The sequence below is a fragment of the Entelurus aequoreus genome, linkage group LG27 (genome assembly GCF_033978785.1).
Source record: "Entelurus aequoreus isolate RoL-2023_Sb linkage group LG27, RoL_Eaeq_v1.1, whole genome shotgun sequence".
NCBI classification, from domain to species: domain Eukaryota; kingdom Metazoa; phylum Chordata; class Actinopteri; order Syngnathiformes; family Syngnathidae; genus Entelurus; species Entelurus aequoreus.
The window spans coordinates 15,145,275-15,165,824 of record NC_084757.1 but is presented as its reverse complement, the minus strand read 5'-3'; the positions used below and the strand labels follow the sequence as shown (position 1 = coordinate 15,165,824).

Genomic DNA, 20,550 nt, shown 5'->3' with positions numbered 1-20,550 from the left:
TACTCTATTAGCCACAACACAACCAGGCTTATATTTAATATGCCACAAATTAATCCCGCATAACAAACACCTCCCCCCTCCCGCCAATACAAATCAAACACCCGCACAACACACTCAATCCCACAGCCCAAAGTACCGTTCACCTCCGCAAAGTTCATACAGCACATATATTTCCCCAAAGTTACGTACGTGACATGCACATAGCGGCACGCACGGACGGGCAAGCGATCAAATGTTTGGAAGCCGCAGCTGCGTACTCACGGTAGCGCATATCCAACTCAAAGTCCTCCTGGTAAGAGTCTCTGTTGTCCCAGTTCTCCACAGGCCAATGGTAAAGCTTGACTGTCATATTTCGGGAATGTAAACAATGAAACACCGGCTACGTGTTTGTGTTGCTGCAGCCGGCCGCTAATAGGCCGCTTCCCACCTACAGCTTTCTTCTTTGCTGCCTTCATTGTTCATTAAACAAATTGCAAAAGATTCACCAACACTGATGTCCAGAATACTGTGGAATTTTGCGATGAAAACAGACGACTTAATAGCTGGCCACAATGGTGCCCCAAAATGTACGCTACAATCCGTGACGTCATGCGCAAACGTCATACCGAGACGTTTTCAGCAGTATATTTCGCGGGAAATTTAAAATTGCACTTTACTAATCTAACCCGGCCGTATTGGCATGTGTTGCAATGTTAAGATTTTATCATTGGTATGGTATATAAACTATCAGACTGTGTGGTCGGTAGTAGTGGGTTTCAGTAGGCCTTTAAACGACCATTGTGTGTGTGTGTGTGTGTGTGGATAAGGTTAGGTGGGATTTACCCTGGATAAACTTAGCCGGCTTAGTGTAGAAGGGGCCTGAGCATGTGCGGTTTTTGCTTGGTGGTGAGAAAGAATTTGCCATCAATCTCACATGGGTGCTCGGCATTGTCCCTGGGTGCTCGGGCCCCGAAGCACCCATGGAATCGGCACTTATAACTGTTAGTTTTCTCTTCCCTTTCCAAAGTTTTCACTTCCCTCCTGTCTTTTTACATTTCTAATGAAGTTCACATGTTCATCTTTATGCCTGCCATCCCACAGTGCAGCTTCAAAAGCGTGTGCTACTGTTGGCGTTCTCTCCAGAGTTAACCGTTTACCAGATTGAGGCATCTTTCTTCAATCAGGTCTTAAATCAATCCCGCTTCCAGGACTCCAAAGTTGCATGACCTAGCCAGTTCATGCAGTGCATTGACATACTGTAAGCATTATCTTTCTTCTGCCTTTGTCTGAACCTGTGCCTTTTCTACCACAACATTGCTTTGTGGTGTAAAGTACCGTAATTTCCGGACTATAAGCCGCACCTGACTATAAGCCGCACCAGCTAAATTTAGGGGAAAATACAGATTGCTCCATATATAAGCCGCACCCGACTATAAGCCGCAGGGTTTTGATGTGTAATTAGCGTAGTATATAGGGGTTCCTGCTACCACGGAGGGGATTGTCGGGACAGAGATGACTGTTTGGGAACGCAAAGCGTCCCATTTATTAACAATAAATCTTTAAATCATTCATCAAACTTTCACATCTTTGACATGGCGAACAGCATTCGTGCAGAGTACAAATAATACAACGGTGCAAAGTAATACAAAGTGCTCGCCTGTACGTAATCAAAATAACCAGCCTACCGGTATATGAAAAATCAGTCTTTAATCCTCTTCGTCGGTGTCGGAGAAGAACAGGCCTTAAATAAGCCGCACCGTTGTATAAGCCGCAGGGACCAGAACGAGGGGAAAAAGTAGCGGCTTATAGTCCGGAAATTACGGTATGTAACGAGAGCAGTCTTTTTCTTAAGTTTCCTATGCGTTCCTATGCAGTGTAGTAAAGTCTCTCTTCTTACCGTATCTCAGCCTTTTACCGATCCACTAGTGATCTCAAAAATGTTGTAGGACTCCAGCTAAACATTACATTCTGCATATTAAACAATGGATGTCCAGCAATGTTTTGCATCGTAACGCTAAAATAAACAGAAATGCTAGAACGGGTCGGCAAGCAACCCGCGGTTCTCTTTAGCAGCGCCCTCGTGGCTTCCTGGAGTTTTTTCAAAAATGTATGAAAATGGAAAAAGATGGGTGAAAAATATATTTTTCGTTTTAATATGGTGTCTGTAGAAGGACAAACATGACACAAACCTTCCTAATTGTCAGAACTCCCACTGTTTATATTAAACATGCTTAACTAATGAGAGTATTTGGCGAATGGCATTTTGTCCTACTAATTTTGGCAGTCCTTGGACTCACCGCAGTTTGTTTAAAAGTACAACTTTCCCTGACGCTGGCACAGAAAGACGTTTTATGCCACTCCTTCTTTGTCTCATTTTGTCCACCAAACTTTTTATACTGTGCATGTATACACAAAGGTGAGCTTTATTGATTTGTGTGGAGTGCTAATCAGACATATTTGATTAAAATGACCAAAATATGGTAAATATTGAACATACTACATATTGTTATGAACGTATCGGTTTCTACATTTTATATAGACTTGCAGTGTGTATATAAAACGTTGATGGAGGGTTTTGAAGTTGTTTTAGAGGGCTTTGAAGGCTACAACGGTGATTCCCATTAGCCACATCTTCCAAGCGATTTTTATCTTTAAAATTCTTCAAAAAAGGACGTGTGTTCTTGTCTCTCATAATGATTCTGAGCGATAGGCAAAATTCCCCAAAAAGTGCAGCTTCCTTTTTTAATCTGGTGTCAAAATAATGCTGATGATGATATTGTTCATCGGCAATTTGTGGGACAATATATTGTGCAGCAAAATGTATAATCAGACCAGCAGTACATTATTTTGTATACATTTTCAAACAATACAGTATTTCTCATCCAAAAGTTTGTTTTTCTTTTTAAAAGGCATGTAGCATATTAAAATTGTGCTGCTTTGAGGAAAATGAGTACGGATTAAATTCATTTGAATTCATTTCAATGGGTGGCGCTTATTCGAAATACGAGTGTTTTGACCAACGAGCTTGGTCGTGAACCGAATTGAGCTCGTAAGTTGAGTAACACTTTATAGGAAGGTCTCATTGTCCTCCATTATTTGTTAGCACGTCACAATAGGGCTTCTTAAAGCCACATACCATGTGGGAGACAGGCATGGACAAACACAGCTCATTAGCATTACAGCTACATACTTTACAGACACAAAGTTGTCCTCACTAAAAGCACGTTAAAACCGTCTAAATTGCAGCACTAAAGGGGAACTGCACTTTTCTTGGAATTTTGCCTATCGTTCACAATCTCTATGAGAGAACAGAAGACAAAAGTTGTTGGGTTTTTTTCGCTTTCTAACATGTAAAAATCGACTTGTTCTAGGTGGCTAGCAATGTAGCTAATGGGAGCCATGAAGTCTTCCTATAAAATCACTTTAAAAATGCATTCACAAACCGTCAAAATTACTTAATTTACATTCCGTAACCCAGTGGTCCCCAACCTTTTTGTGGGGGGGGAATGGGTTGGGGATAGGAAAAAAAAAAAAAGTTTTCCTTTTTTTTTTGTCATAAAGAAATACAATCATGTGTGCTTACGGACTGTATCCCTGCAGACTGTATTGATTTATATTGATATATATTGTGTTTTTTATGTTGATTTAATTTAAAAAATATATATATATATATATATATATATATATATATATATATATATATATATATATATATATATATATATATATATATATATATATATATATATATATATATATATATATATATATATATATATATTATTTATTTATTTATTTATTTTTTTTAATTTTTTGTGCGGCTGCGGCCAATCGGTCCACAGACCGGTACCGGGCCGCCGCCCGGGGACCACTGCCGTAACCAGTATAATAACCAAGCTGTAACGGCATTGTTATTGTAAGAGCGAACACTGAGGAACTTTTTTCTAGTGTAGTAATATTAGCCATAAAAACTAGCTATGGAAAGAAATAAGCTAGCAACTGCGTCAACACGAAACGTGTTTGAATCATACCAAAGTATCTGTAAAGTATAATTTTATGTTTTGTTTGTACACAGCTACCCAGACAGCGTATGTACTGTAGTTGTACTAACACGCATGACGTACTGTGTGTATCATGATCAATATTAAAGTGAATTACTCAATGGACAGTTCCTCGTTTGGTCCAGCTGGCAGGGAATGGGGTTTTTTTCGGTTTATTTAGGTAAGCACTCCATTTATGTCAAAACACCATGGCTTCAAATTCCACGTTTTGCAGCATCGAGTCACTTTCACCTCACTCTGTCGTCTCACCCTTCCTTCATGCTGGCTTCCAGAAGCAGGAGTTCATCCTCCATATATTCAGCTTCAAAAAGATAAGGTTGTGAATGCTCTTCGTTGTCAGTATCCAAGTCTGCCATAAATAGAAACACACACACACACACACACACACACACACACACACACACACACACACACACACACACACTTTTTGTATCCTGGAAGTAGGAACACACATTTGTTGCCAAAAGTTGATAGTGTGCTGCTAAGGAAAAGGAAATGAATGGCTGAAAAAATCAGCAATGATTAAAATGATCATATTGTTATGAATGTGTCTGTTACTACATTATATATAGACTTGCAGTGTGTATATAAAATATTGATGGAGGGTTTTGAAGTTGTTTTAGAGGGCTTTGAAGGCTACAATGGTGACTCCCATTAGCTGCATCTTTCAAGCGTTATCTTTAAAATCCTAAAAAAAAAAAGACATGTTTGTTCTTGTCTCTCATGGTTGTGAACGATAAGTAAAATTCCCCCAAAAAAGCGCAGTTCCCCTTTAAGCCTAGATTTTTGGACAACACACTGCTACTAAACTATTGTGGCACTTATTTAGAATTGGTGAAAAGTACCATAATATAATGTCTTCTAGGGTTGTACGGTATTAATATAGTACCGTGATACTAATGAATCATTTTCGGTACTATACCGCCTCTGAAACGTACCGGTTAGTACCAGCCCGCGTCGTGACATTGCTGGTTTTACGAGCAGAGGAGCATGTTTGGCAGCGCACAATCACAGAGTACTTACAAGCAGACACAGTGTGTAGACAGAAAAGGGAGAACGGATGCATTTTGGCTTAAAAACTAAAGATAAAGGTGAAGTTATAACACTGAAATGCCCTCAGGAAGAGGTGCTTTAAGACATGGCTAGCTAGCTAGCAGCTAACGTCCATCCGCCGTCGGCAGTGTTTTTCCGACTTCTAAATCACTAATCCTGGTCTCCATGGTGACAAAGTAAGTTTCTTACAAGTATCATCCCTGCAGGACGAGGAATAGCTAAACATGCTTCACTACACACCGTAGCTCACCGGCATCAAAATGTAAACAAACGCCGTGGGTGGATCTACACCTAACATCCACTGTAATGATATCAAGTACAGGCACGTATCTAGTCGATACTACTATGATTATGTCTATTTTTTTGGCATCACAACATCTTTCGTTTTTTTTTAACTGTATAATATGTTTATAAACTCAGGAAATATGTCCCTGGACACATGAGGACTTTGAATATGACCAATGTATGATCCTGTAACTACTTGGTATCGGATTGATACGCAAATTTGTGGTATCATCCAAAACTAATATAAAGTATCAAACAACAGAAGAATAAGGGATTACCGTGTTTTTCGGACTATAAGTCGCAGTTTTTTTCATAGTTTGGCCGGGGGTGCGACTTATACTCAGGAGCGACTTATGTGTGGAATTATTAACACATTACCGTAAAATATCAAATAATATTATTTAGCTCATTCACGTAAGAGACTAGATGTATAAGATTTCATGGGATTTAGCGATTAGGAGTGACAGATTGTTTGGTAAACGTATAGCATGTTCTATATGTTATAGTTATTTGAATGACTCTTACCATAATATGTTATGTTTACATACCAGGCACGTTCTCAGTTGGTTATTTAGGCCTCATATAACGTACACTTATTCAGCCTGTTGTTCACTATTCTTTATTCATTTTAAATTTCCTTTCAAATGTCTATTCTTGGTGTTGGGTTTTATCAAATACATTTCCCCAAAAAATGGGACTTATACTCCAGTGCGACTTATATATGTTTTTTTCCTTCTTTATTATGCATTTTCGGCCGGTGAGACTTATACTCCGGAGCGACTTATACTCCGAAAATTACGGTATTACATTTTAACAGAAGTGTAGATAGAACTTAGACTTAGACTTAGACAAACTTTAATGATCCACAAGGGAAATTGTTCAACACAGTAGCTCAGTTACAATGATGGAAAGTGTAAGGATGGAAAGGACAATGCAGGTATAAATAGAATAATATAGCTATAAAAAAATCTAACATATATACGAATATATACATATGTGTACAGAATAATTTATATACAGATATGTTATATTATGTCTATAACATATATACAATATAAACCAATGACCATGTACAATATTACAGTATATATGACAGCAGCAGCATAAAATGGAGAGTAGGTCCAGCAGGAAATTGAAAATAGACATTATAAACATTATAAACAAAGAGAAGTAGCTAACATGTTAAAAGACAAAGTAAGCAGATATGAACAAGTAGATGAATAATTCATTTTCTACCACTTGTCCTTAATAATGTTGACAAAATAATAGAATAATAAATGATACAATATGTTACTGCATACGTCAGCAGACTAATTAGGAGTCTGTTTGTTTATTTACTAATAAAAGACAAGTTGTCTAGTATGTTCACTATTTTATTGAAGGACTTAACTGCAATAAGAAACATATGTTTAATGTACCCTAAGATTTTTTGTTCAAATAAAGCCAATAGTGCAATTTTTCTGTGGTCCCCTTTTATTTAGAAAAGTACCGAAAAGTATCTAAATAATTTTAGTACCGGTACCAAAATATTGGTATTGTTACAACACTGTCTTCATAGTATAATACTCCAACATCAAGGGCATATACACGTTAACGGCGCATTCAGACAGCTTTGAATAAGAGGCCCCTAAAACAACAGCGTGTGTCTTTGGGGCAGTATTAACAGTAAATGAACAAGTAGATGAATAATTCATTTTCTACCACTTGTCCTTAATAATGTTGACAAAATAATAAAATAATAAATGATACAACATGTTACTGCATACGTCAGCAGACTAATTAGGAGTCTTTGTTTGTTTATTTACTAATAAAAGACAAGTTGTCTAGTATGTTCACTATTTTATTGAAGGACTTAACTGCAATAAGAAACATATGTTTAATGTCCCCTAAGATTCTTTGTTCAAATAAAGCCAATAGTGCAATTTTTCTGTGGTCCCCTTTTATTTAGAAAAGTACCGAAAAGTATCTAAATAATTTTAGTACCGGTACCAAAATATTGGTATTGTTACAACACTGTCTTCATAGTATAATACTCCAACATCAAGTGCATATACACGTTAACGGCGCATTCAGACAGCTTTGAATAAGAGGCCCCTAAAACAACAGCGGTTTGGGGCAGTCTGCCTTCAGCCTTCAGGTTAATCCTACGAATATTAAAAGTCCACCAAAGTCAACATCAACAAGACGAAAAGAAAAATCCCAGTCTTCCCAGTCTACACCTAAGGCTTTTTCTAAGCCGGGTGCTGACCTCCACTCCAGACTGGACACAAATCCCACTTTGATGAAGGTGATTAGCAGGGATTTTCAATGGGCTTTTAACTGGACAGTATTTAATAAAGAGGACGCTGGAATTAACTTTCAAATGGTTGATTACTAATAACGCCACAAAGGAGGCTTTGTCGTCTTTGCACTCACTTACACAGCTCGAGGTGTCGGTTTTATTATGGCTAATTGTTGCTACGCCACAGGTGACCTTTGACCGGGTGTTTTGTTGCTGTCAATCACTCATTACGCACGCGACACCGCTTTGAGGTCGAAAACAGGCCGGGGTGGAATGACGCGATTGTCCTGTGAGAGCGGCGATAACCTGAGAGGTTCCTGCCTTCCTGTCCAGCTGCACTTGACCAGCACAACAACATGAATCAATTATTCACACACACACACCAGTGACATACACACACATGCCACAACATTAGGTACAACAGCATTGGAGCAAACTTTTTGCCTTCTCGAAGATAATAATGCTGGATTTTGTACATGGTAATGATGTTGGTAATAATGTAATATGATTAGAGATGTCCGATAATATCGGCCTGCCGATATTATTGGCCGATAAATGCTTTAAAATGTAAAATCGGAAATTATCGGTATCAGTCTTTTTTATTATTATCTGTACCGTTTTTTTTTTTTGTTTTTTTTAATTAAATCAACATAAAAAATACAAAATACACTTACAATTAGTGCACCAACCCAGAAAACCTCCCTCCCCCATTTACACTCATTCACACTCATTCATCCGTTATTAATATTCTGGTTCCTACATTATATATCAATATAGATCAATACAGTCTGCAAGGGATACAGTCCGTAAGCACACATGATTGTGCGTGCTGCTGGTGCACTAATAGTACTAACCTTTAACAGGTTAATTTTACTCATTTTCATTCATTACTAGTTTCTATGTAACTGTTTTTATATTGTTTTACTTTCTTTTTTATTCAAGAATTTTTTTTAAATTTATTTATCTTATTTTATTTTATAAATTAATTTTAAAAAGGACTTTATCTTCACCATACCTGGTTGTCCAAATTAGGCATAATAATGTGTTAATTCCACGACTGTACATATCGGTATCGGTTGATATCAGTATCGGTAATTAAAGAGTTGGACAATATCGGAATATCGGATATTGGCTAAAAGCCATTATTGGACATCCCTAAATATGATGTTATAAATCTGCAAGGTACACACTTTACTCATATTTACATATTTATGCAATTATTTTACTTCATGTTGTCAGTTTCATAAGACAAATTATTCCTACCGTGTAGCTTTTTTGGATTTTGCCTGTTGTTTCTGTCTCTTCGATTAACTGGTTCGGGGATCAGCAACCCGCGGCTCTTTAGCGCCGCCCTAGTGGCTCCCTGGACCTCTTTCCTGTGTGAAAATGGAAAAAGATGAAGAAAAAATATACTTAATATATTTTCTGATAATTGTTAGACAAATCCCACTGTTTGTGTTGTTCATGCTTCACTGATGAGTATTTGGCAAGCACCGTTTTGTCCTGCTAATTTCAGGGATGCTTGAACTCATCGTAGTTTGTTTACATGTACAACTTTCTCCGATGCTGCCACAGAAAGACGTGTTTCATGCCATTCCTTCTTTGTCTCATTTTGTCCACCAAACGTTTTACGCTGTGCGTGAATGCATAAAGGTGAGCTTTGTTGATTTTATTGATTTGCTGGAGCGCTTATCAGGCATATTTGGTCAATCCATGACTGCAAGCTAATCGGTGCTAACATGCTAAATAGGCTTGCTGTATGTACATATTGCATCATTATGCCTCATTTGTAGGTATATTTGAGCTCATTTAATTTCCTTTACTCATGTCCTCTGTGTATTTAATTTATATTTGCATGTCTCATGACTAGTTGTATGTAATATTGGCTGCATTTCTGTGTTTGTGTGCCATGTTGTTCCAGACCACAGCAAACATTACCCAGCTCGCAAAGATTGTAATAAATCCATTAGAAGACAGCCTGCCTTTTACTTGGACACACACATCTATACCTTTGGCCATTGTGAGCCAGTAATTTCCAGAACTTATCTCATCCTGTGAGAAGCCTCCATTTTACTAATGATTTCCAATGTTGCAATAATGTGTAGAATAAAAATTAAAATACAACATTTCTGTCAACGAAGATTTGCGTCACCCTTTGATAGTAGGCGAATAGAGCTAATATAGACACTTACATCGTGTGTTGCCTTCATTATAACACTTACATGACTTTTAAAGTTATTTTGATGGTAGGCTAATATATAAACACTTATATAAGGCTTTTAATTTTTTGCGGCTCCATGGCTGGATCTACACCTGACATCCACCGTAATGATACCAAGTACAGGAGCGTATCTAGTAGATACAACTATGATTACATCTGTATTTTTTAGCATCACAAAATCTTCTTTTGTTTTTTAAAAATGTACATCATGTTTATATACTCAGGAAATATGTCCCTGGACACATAAGGACTTTGAATATGACCAATGTATGATCCTGTAATTACTTGGTATCGGATTGATACCCACATTTCTGGTATCATCAAAACTAATGTAAAGTATCAAACAATAGAAGAATAAGTGATTATTACATTTGAACAAAAGTGTAGATAGAACATGTTAAAAGAGAAAGTAAGCAGATATTAACAATACATGAACAAGTAGATTTATAATACATTTTCTACCTCTTGTCCTTAGTAATGTTGACAAAATAATAGAATGATAAATGTTTGTTTGCTTACTACTAAAAGACAAGTTGTCTTCTATGTTCACTATTTTATTTAGGGACAAACTTGCAATAAGAAACATATGTTTAGTGTACTGTAATATCTTTTGTTAAAATAAGGCCAATAATGCAATTTTTTGTGGTCCCCTTTAATTAGAAAAATATCAAAATACATTTTGGTACCGGTACCAAAATATTGGTATCGGGACAACACTAGTTTGAACTATACGCTACTTTTTATTACAAAATGGCAACAGCGGAGGATGCATGTCTACGTACGAGCCAGTCTGCCTCACAACAAGAGGATAGAGAGAAAAAAAAGGAACTTATCGACTAAAATGGCGGACTCGCGCAAAGCTTTTCGGGTAAAAATTGACCATATATGGATATATTTGTTTGGAGAAATGTCACAAGCCAGGCAAATTCCAAAAAGCTCGTTTGGAGGAAATATGAAAGAAAGTAAGATTGTTTTATAAATATATCCGCAATGCCTAGTTTTTCAAGACTTATGCACATCTCAAAAATCTCAAAAACAGGTACTAAAAGGTAAGAAAAGTTGGTTTTGCCCAATTGGTGCCATTTATTGTTTTGTTTTTTTTATGATTTTTCGATCATTGCTTGTTGTCATGACCCCCTGCTGGCCGTCCAGCAGCTGCGTGGCCTCATGTGAAATTTGTGAATGGACTTTCCATTCAGGCTTTATCTGACTCACAATACCAGTGAGGCAGCATTTCCTGCTTCGCAGCTACACACATAATGGCTAATTGTGTAATATAAACACGCACACACTCATTGCGTATGCCGCTCGTTCATGTCCTGACGGCAGCTGCACATGTCTAAACAATGTCGGCCCGTTTTAATGATTTCCCCCTTGCATTACTAAAGTGTTGTGGCAGGTGAAAAGCACCATGGGAAACCTAATTCACATAGTTGCAACATCGGTCAAAGTGTGGCCCAAAACTTGAGTTTTATTGGCCCGCAGAATTTTGTCAAAATAAAATGAAACATGTAAACCCAGGTAAAACTTTTGGAATAAAGTAGCAAAAAGTAATGCAGTATAACTTTAGTAGTGTAACTTAATGAAAACAAGCAAAAAGGTTGATATAATAATAATAACTAAAATATATTCGCCACATCTTGCTTCAAATATTGCATAACAGTGTTTTTTAGGAACTATTCTACAACATTTTTGCCTACATTAAGCATTTTTAATTAACAAATGTTTAAAGGCCTACTGAAACCCACTACTACCGACCACGCAGTCTGATAGTTTATATATCAATGATGAAATCTTAACATTGCAACTAGGGATGTCCGATAATGGCTTTTTGCCGATATCCGATATGCCGATATTGTCCAACTCTTTAATTACAGATAACGATATCAACCGATACCGATATCAAACGATATATACAGTCGTGGAATTAACACATTATTATGCCTAATTTGGACAACCAGGTATGGTGAAGAAAAGGTACTTTTTAAAAAAATGAATCAAATAAAATAAGATAAATAAATTAAAAACATTTTCTTGAATAAAAAAGAAAGTAAAACAATATAAAAACAGTTACATAGAAACTAGTAATTAATGAAAATTTGTAAAATTAACTGTTAAAGGTTAGTATTTTTAGTGGACCAGCTGCACGCACAATCATGTGTGCTTACGGACTGTATCCCTTGCAGACTGTATTGATATATATTGATATATAATGTAGGAACCAGAATATTAATAACAGAAAGAAACATCCCTTTTGTGTGAATGAGTGTGAATGAGTGTAAAAGGGGGAGGGAGGTTTTTTGGGTTGGTGCACTAATTGTAAGTGTATCTTGTGTTTTTTATGTGGATTTAATTTTAAAAAATAAAAAAAATAAAAAAAATAAAAAAACGATACCAATAATTTCCGATATTACATTTTAACGCATTTATCGGCCGATAATATCGGCAGACCGATATTATCGGACATCTCTAATTGCAACACATGCCAATACGGCCGGGTTAACTTATAAAGTGCAATTTTAAATTTCCCGGGCAAATTCCGGTTGAAAATGTCTATGTATGATGACGTTTGCGCATGACGTCAATGGTTGAAACGGAAGTATTCGGACACATTGTATCACAATACAAAAAGCTCTGTTTTCATCTCAAAATTCCACAGTATTCTGGACATCTGTGTTGGTGAATCTTTTGCAATTTGTTTAATGAACAATGAAGACTGCAAAGAAGAAAGCTGTAGGTGGGATCGGTGTATTAGCGGCTGGCTGCAGCAACACAACCAGGAGGACTTTGAGCTGGATAGCAGGCGCGCTATCCGACGCTAGCCGCCGACCACATCGATGATCGGGTGAAGTCCTTCGTCGCGCCGTCGATCGCTGGAACGCAGGTGAGCACGGGTGTTGATGAGCAGATGAGGGCTGGCGTAGGTGGAGCGCTAATGTTTTTATCATAGCTCTGACGAGGTCCCGTACCTAAGTTAGCTTCAATGGCTTCGTTAGCAACAGCATTGCTAGGCTTCGACAGGAGGCACAGCATTAACCGTGTATTTACAGGTCCAGTGTTTGGTTCGGTGTCTCCTGATAGTAGTATTGTTGATCTTCTGTCTATCCTTCCAGTCAGGGGCTTATTTTGTCTGTTTCTATCTGCATTTAAGCACGATGCTATCACGTTAGCTCCGTAGCTAAAGTGCTTCACCGATGTATTGTCGTGGAGATAAAAGTCACTGTGAATGTCCATTTCGCGTTCTCGACTCTCATTTTCAAGAGGATATGGTATCCGAGGTGGTTTAAAATACAAATCCGTGATCCACAATAGAAAAAGGAGAAAGTGTGGAATCCAATGAGCCAGCTTGTACCTAAGTTACGGTCAGAGCGAAAAAAGATACGTCCTGCACTGCACTCTAGTCCTTCACTCTCACGTTCCTCATCCACAAATCTTTCATCCTCACTCAAATTAATGGGGTAATCGTCGCTTTCTCGGTCCAAATCGCTCTCGCTGCTGGTGTAAACAATGGGGAAATGTGAGGAGCCCTTCAACCTGCGACATCACGCTACTTCCGGTACAGGAAAGGCTTTTTTTATCAGCGACCAAAAGTTGCGAACTTTATCGTTGATGTTCTCTACTAAATCCTTTCAGCAAAAATATGGCAATATCGCAAAATGATCAAGTATGACACATAGAATGGATCTGCTATCCCTGTTTAAATAAAAAAAAAATCATTTCAGTAGGCCTTTAAATAGACTACAATAATATACTGGTAATTATTACAATAGTCATGGCCACCAGAGGAGGCTAAATAAATCAGAGCATGCTGTTCTTTATTGTGGCCACGGATTCGCTCAGCCTCAGGGGGTGTTACTATATTGGATTCAAATAAATCAGTCAATGAAAGTTTATTCATATCACCCTAATCACAAATGCCTCAAAGGGCTTCTCAAACCACAACAACATCCTTGGATTTGATCCCACATCCGGACAAGGCAAAACTTAACCCAATGGGAACAATGAGAAACCTTGGGAGGGACCGCAGATGTGTGTGTGTATATATATATATGTATATGTCTTTATTGGTTTTCATCCAGGATGTCTCTGTACATTTCTGCATTCATCTAAGTCTAGTCAGGGAGGTGACCAAGAACCCAATGGTCACTCTGTCAGAGCTACAGCATTCCTCTGTGGAGAGAGGAGAACCTTCCAGAAGGACAACCATCTCTGCAGCAATCCACCAATCAGGCCTGGATGATATAGTGGCCGGACGGAAGCCATTTCTTAGTAAAAAGTTTGCCAAAATGCACCTGAAAGACTCTCAGACCATAAAAAACAAAGTTCTCTGGTCTGATGAGACAAAGATTGAACTCTTTGGCGTGAATGCCAGGCATCATGTTCGGAGGAAACCAGGCCCCGCTCATCACCAGGGGCCATATTTATCAAGCGTCTTAGAGTGCCATTTTACACTTAATTCCTGAGAATTTGCAAAATGTAGTCCTACTCTCAAACTTAAGAATAAAAGCTATTTATCAACTTTCTTAAGTCTAAGAATCATTGCTACTCTCCACGATATTTAAGAGACCTTCAGAGGTGTCCTAAGTGGTTAGGAGTTACCAGCGGGGGATGGCACTGAGGCGAGAGAGACTCTCGCGAACGTTCAGGGAGCGGAAGGATGTCCTGGCTTTGTTTGATGACGAGCAGCTGATCAAACGGTATCGTTTAGACAGAGCGGGTATTATTTTTGTCACAGATTTAATAAGGGGCGTCATCTCATCAGCAACATCACGCAGCAGAGCTTTCACAGCAGAACTAAAGGTCATCACAATGCTTCGATATCTCGCCACTTGGAAAATGCAACAGTGTAACGCTGATGATTTGGGGCCATCACAACCATCAGTAAGCAGAATTGTTATGGAAACAATAATGGCCTCACCTCGTCATGCGTTTCATTGACTTTCCAACTACACCCCGGATAATTCAGCAGAAGTAAACTGCATTCATGCAGGTAGCTCGCTTCCATGGAGTGGTCGGGGCAATCGATGGTACACATGTAAGGATCATCGGTCCAAGTGTGGACGAGAGTGAATTGGAAAGAAAAGGAAACATTTATTTTTGATTCATTGCCAATATTGTTTGTTTGTTTTGTATTATTTTGTAGTTTATTGTCAAAATATACACTCCCATTGTCCACTTGAATATTTCAAAGATATTTCTTTATTCTTAGACAAGGGATTCCCTTCCGTGATTGGTCATTTCTATGGACACAGAAATGACGTCACCTAAAATTCCGTTTACGGCACATAGTAATGTCGTAATTCAGCTCTGAGTGTGACACTTAAGATTCAGTCCTACACTTCGCTGAAAGTGTGAGTAAGACGCTTGATAACTAACTTTTAAGTGCAGCTTTCAGCGAAGAATTTCTTTACTCATAAGTCAACTCTTAGCAGACTTCTTAGGAGTAATTCTAAGAAGCTTGATAAATACGGCCCCAGGCCAATACCATCCCTACAGTGAAGCATGGTGGTGGCAGCATCATGATGTGGGGATGGTTATCAGCGGCCGGGACTGGGAGACTAGACAGGATTGAGGGAAAGATGAATGCAGAGACATCCTGGATGAAAACCAACACTTTCCACCCAACTTGATGGAGCTTGAGAGGTGCTGCAAAGAGAAATGGGCCTTACAGCCTGTAATTGCTTCCAAAGGTGTATCAACAAAGCATTGAGCACAGGGTCTAAATACTTATGTGATTTTTGAGTTTTTTGTTTTAATACATTTGCAAATATTTCAAAAATTCAGTTTTTTCTGTCAAGATGGGGTGCAGAGTGTACAATAATGCGAAATAAATTTAAACTTTTTTGATTTTAGCAAATGGCTGCAAGGAAACAAAGAGTGAACAGAACTCTCCTGAAAGAATCAATAAAGTACTGTCCATCTATCGAAAGGGCTCTGAATGCTTTTCGTACCCACTGTAAGACAAAATAAAAGACAGAACCCCGCCTCCTTGACAAGACAAAACGTACACAATTTTTTTTATCTTTTCTGGTGCACCGCACTCCTATCAAATGCACATGTCATCGTCCCCCACAGTCGACACCTCAACTACCAATCAAGGCTAAACCATCCATTTGCTTGTTTTGTTTTTTAACGCATTTGTTTTGAATTAAATAACATGAAGTCAATAACTCCTAACAGTAGCTCCTTGAATTCCTTCTAAGTCTACAACGAGATCTGATAGCTCAGTTACAGCTCTTTTTATTACCAAATATATGTTATGTGTTTTATGTTGCACGATTGCACCAAGAAAAATTCCTCGTTTGTGAACCCGTTCTCAAACAATGGCAATAAAACTATTCTGATTCTGATTCTGAATATCGTACTATATCAGGATGAAATGTGTTTTGTTTATTTAGCAATTTATTGATTTTGATTAGCTTACCTTCTCGTTAACCTGAAGACTGAGACCCGCATATCCCCCAAACCCCAAGATTTTCCGCCATGGGAAACTGCCCATGTGACCCTTATCTAAAATGCCACTGCATGTACTCGCCCCCCCCCTGCTCCAGAGGGGCCCGACCACACAAGAACTCTCTAATGAGATTCCTAACATTATTTTCAAAGTTCGGTGACCACAGCAACTCTCCCGCACAATGCCAGATCGACCATGTTGCCATGTTACATAGCCATGAAGACACTGAAGTCCAAAGTGCGGCCTGGGGGCCATTTGTGGTTTGCAGTTTTTTATTAAACTAAAAACAGGGAAAAAAAGACGAACTAGGAATGGCTTAAATGCCCCAAAAACTGTACAAAATGGCCGACTTTCTGTGCGTTGCACAGTATTGGTCGTTAGTGATGGCCATGGATGAAGTGCTGGCTGTCCAGAGTCTGGACCCGGGGTGGACCGCTCGCCTGTGCATCGGTTGGGGACATCTCTGCGCTGCTCGGGATGGTCTCCTGCTGGCCCCACTATGGACTGGACTCTCACTATTATGTTAGATCCACTATGGACTGGACTTTCACAATATTATGCTAGACCCACTCGACGTCCATTGCATCCGGTCTCCCCTGGGGGGGGGGTGCTCAAATTAAAAAAACAGCATTCACTCTCATGTGATATTGCTTAATTAACATTAATGATGTGCACTTTAACAACTAGGCTTACAACTATACCTAATATATAAAGGGGTGGAAAAGTGACTATTACCTGCAGGGCAAACATTAGCTAACCAGAAGGCAATAACAATGTAAACAAAAAACACCTGCTTAAAAGATCTAATACAAATGTCCCTGAGGAATGTAAGGTGGGAGTACTGTAATTACCTAACGTTACATTATTATTTTCCAGAACATTTTAGCCCCCTCCACAATATTAACCCGACGTTAAAACAGAACTAGCTATTTATTGATTAGCAATTGCTGAATCATGTAACATTAGCTTAATGCTAAAAAGCAAGGTTACTATCACATTCTGTAATAGACAAATAATTTTATGTAGGCTAACGTTACCTACCTGCTACCTCTGTCTTTTCTCGTTTCTCCTCCTCTTCTTTTCTATTTTTTCTTCCCTGGGCACCTGACAGTTTTGGCCGTTTTGACATCTTGTGTTGATTTTTTGATGTGGCAAGAGTCATGATACGGGAAGGGAGGGGGCGCACAGTGCGGGGGGAGGGGGGGCGTAATGTTGTAACAAATAATATTTCTATTAAATAGGCTTTACTTTTCATTTTAATTAACGTGGGATTATTTTTTGCATTTAGAAATAATAGTACCAACTTTTTTTTTTTTTTTTTCTCCAACATTTGTGGCACTGGCATGGCGCCCCCTGATGGACTGCGCCCTTAGCATTTTCCTATACGGCCTATGCCACGGGCCGGCCCTGATTGATTGATAGTGATATCAACGCGTCCTGTAATGATGCGCACAACGTTTGCCTCCAATATATGTTTTACAATGTAGGCTTAAGGCAGGGGTGTCCAAAGTGTGGCCCGGGGGCGACTTGCAGCCCGCAGCATATTTTTAATTGGCCTGCGACATCGGCAAAATACAATTTGTGTTTAGGAAAAATGGAACCAGACCAAATTCCCCCAAAATGGGACCTAAAAACCAAAATTGCTGTTAACCTGAGCGTCTTTTACATGGTGTTTGATGAACATATGTACACATTGCTTGCAAGATATGGTAAGATTTAGAGTTTGTGAAAGCTAAATATTAATAATAATAATAAGTATTGATAACGTAGTAGAATTTCTGACCTTTGAACTATATTTCATGTCTGTCAAGAATGTACGCTCATTTAATTTCTCTTCTATTCTGTGCCATTGAATGGACCGGGTGTGGGACAAAAGTGAATATTAAGTCGTGCCAACCTGTCTACAGAATGTTTTGATTGTCTAAGTATGATTAAGGGATTCAAGGATGTTGCAAAACAAACATGTCGAAGACCGTGACGCACGAGAAAAAACAGAGTGACGCACGAAGAGACAGATAAAAATGGCAGGAGACCAGGACGCGAGAGAGATTGCTTTTTGTGAGTCCTCCGGAGGACGGCCGTTTGTTTGCAGGGACAAAACAATTCAACTTATGCACTTTTGACTATGAGAAAATACACTTGTTGTACTAAATTCACTTTTGTTGCTGTTTAAGCTCTGGACAATCCACTGCAATAAAGACTAATTATACGATGAATAATTGATTGAGCTACATTGTACTAGTTTTTTGCTACGTTTCGTTTTATGTATGCACTCCGCGATGCAGAGACGGCAGGCAAGTGCACAAAAGAATGGTAATGGTAAGATTTTGAGTGTGCTAAGCCTTATAATGTAATAATCATACTAATATTGATAAAGAATTAAATAATGAGAATAATTGATTCAACTACGTTGTATTAGTTTTTGTTACGTTAGGCACTCTGGGGAGCGGAGATGGCAGGCAAGTGCAGAAAATAAGTCTTCTTTACCAGAGAAAGGCAGGTGCACAAATGGAAAAGAGACGTATGAAGCGCAAAGGTACAACGTTGAGGTACAAAGCAAAATAATCCAGTCCTCAAAAGCATCCTGATTGGCAACCAGGGACAGGTGACGCCGCCAGCACTCAGCTGACAAATGGAGGAAAAAGGACGTGGAACAAAAAATAAGAGCATTAGACAGGAAATCATGCAAAATTAAAAAAAATAATAACTGGCATGTAAGAGGTTTTCGGGTCTTGAATGTACAAAAAAGTACAAAGTGGCCCCTAGAGCCTTCAACTTTTCTGTATGCGGCCCTTGCTGGAAAAAGTTTAGACACCCCTGGTTTAAGGGGAACTGCACTTTTTGGGGATTTTTTCCTATCGTTCACTATTATTATGAAAGACATGGCGATATAGGTTGGGGTTTTTTTTCATTCTAAATATTATATAAATGCGATCAAAGGTCTGCTTACAATGGAGCCTAAGGGAGCCGTTCAATTCTGCCTATCGAGCCCCTAAAAAAATATCCAAACACCTTTTATTAAGGTTTTATATACATGATGTAAGTAATGTAGTAACGAGCACATTTATAACAACATTTAATATTTACGTATTTTGATCATTTTAAGCATACGTTTACAATATGTTAGCTTTTTTTTCGTCATCACTGATTTCTGCTCACTGCAGACCTCATAAGAGCCAACAAACATAATAAAACCTCACGTACTGTGCAATGTCTGCTGTCATTAGGATGCCAACCGCTAGGATGTTCATATATTCCCATTTCGATGAAGAATGACTCATAATCCTCGCGAAGAAACGAGGTGGGGGTTGGGGGGGAGCAGGCGCTTTTCGTGTCGTTCTCGTCAGTTCCAGGTCCTACATGGCTGTCAAAGTGTCCCAACTTGTCAGATTATATCCTCAGTCATCTATTTTTTAGGTGAGATGCATGCTTTATGATCTACAATAAACTTCCAAGCAGCAAACCACTCGCTGAAGTAAACCTAGGTCACGTCACCGCTATAAATAGTTAGTCTGTGTTAGCGCTTATAATAACAATATCACTGATACTTGTTTGATATATGTCACAAAATGTAAATTGAGTATTGTTGGCGCTTTTTAAATGGTTATTTATTGGATTTTATGGGCGAAATAGGAGCTACGGCTGACTTTTATTTACATGTATTTAATATTTTTGGCCACTGTAACATTACACACAATGCACACACATCAACAATGATACTCCACATACGGTACATATTTACAGACTTCTTTGTCGTAACTCCTAGATCAGGGGTGTCCAAAGTGCGGCCCCGGGGGCCATTTGTGGCCCGCAGCTAATTGTTTACCGGCCCGCCACACATTCTGGAAATGCTATTGCAAAAAATAAAAATAAACATTAAAAAAAGTGGAATGAGGTGAAATCTTACGAGAAAAAGTTGCAATGTTGACACAAAGCTGCCATGCAGGCAGTTTTTTTTTATTTTGTCTTTCTTTCTTTTTCTTTTTTTGCAACTGCTCCAAAAAATAAAGACAAAAAATCCATGTTATAATTAATTATTGTCAAAGCTCCAATTAGTTCAAATTTTTCACTTTAAAATGTTTTATGTGGTAAATATTGCATATATTGCGTAGTTGCCATATAAAAACAAAGTTTTCTTTGACAAAAGAGCATAAAACAAACAAAATAATAGTTCAAAAGTAAAATCGACAGATATATCTGAAGTTAATCTCGTAAC

General features: G+C 38.4%; 1 protein-coding gene across 1 annotated transcript in view; it reads left to right on the top strand.

The window, feature by feature from the left end:
• Positions 1–20,550, top strand: part of LOC133644099 (uncharacterized) — a 52,653-nt gene that overhangs the window by 21,829 nt on the left and 10,274 nt on the right. The gene's annotated exons all lie outside the window — the stretch shown is intronic.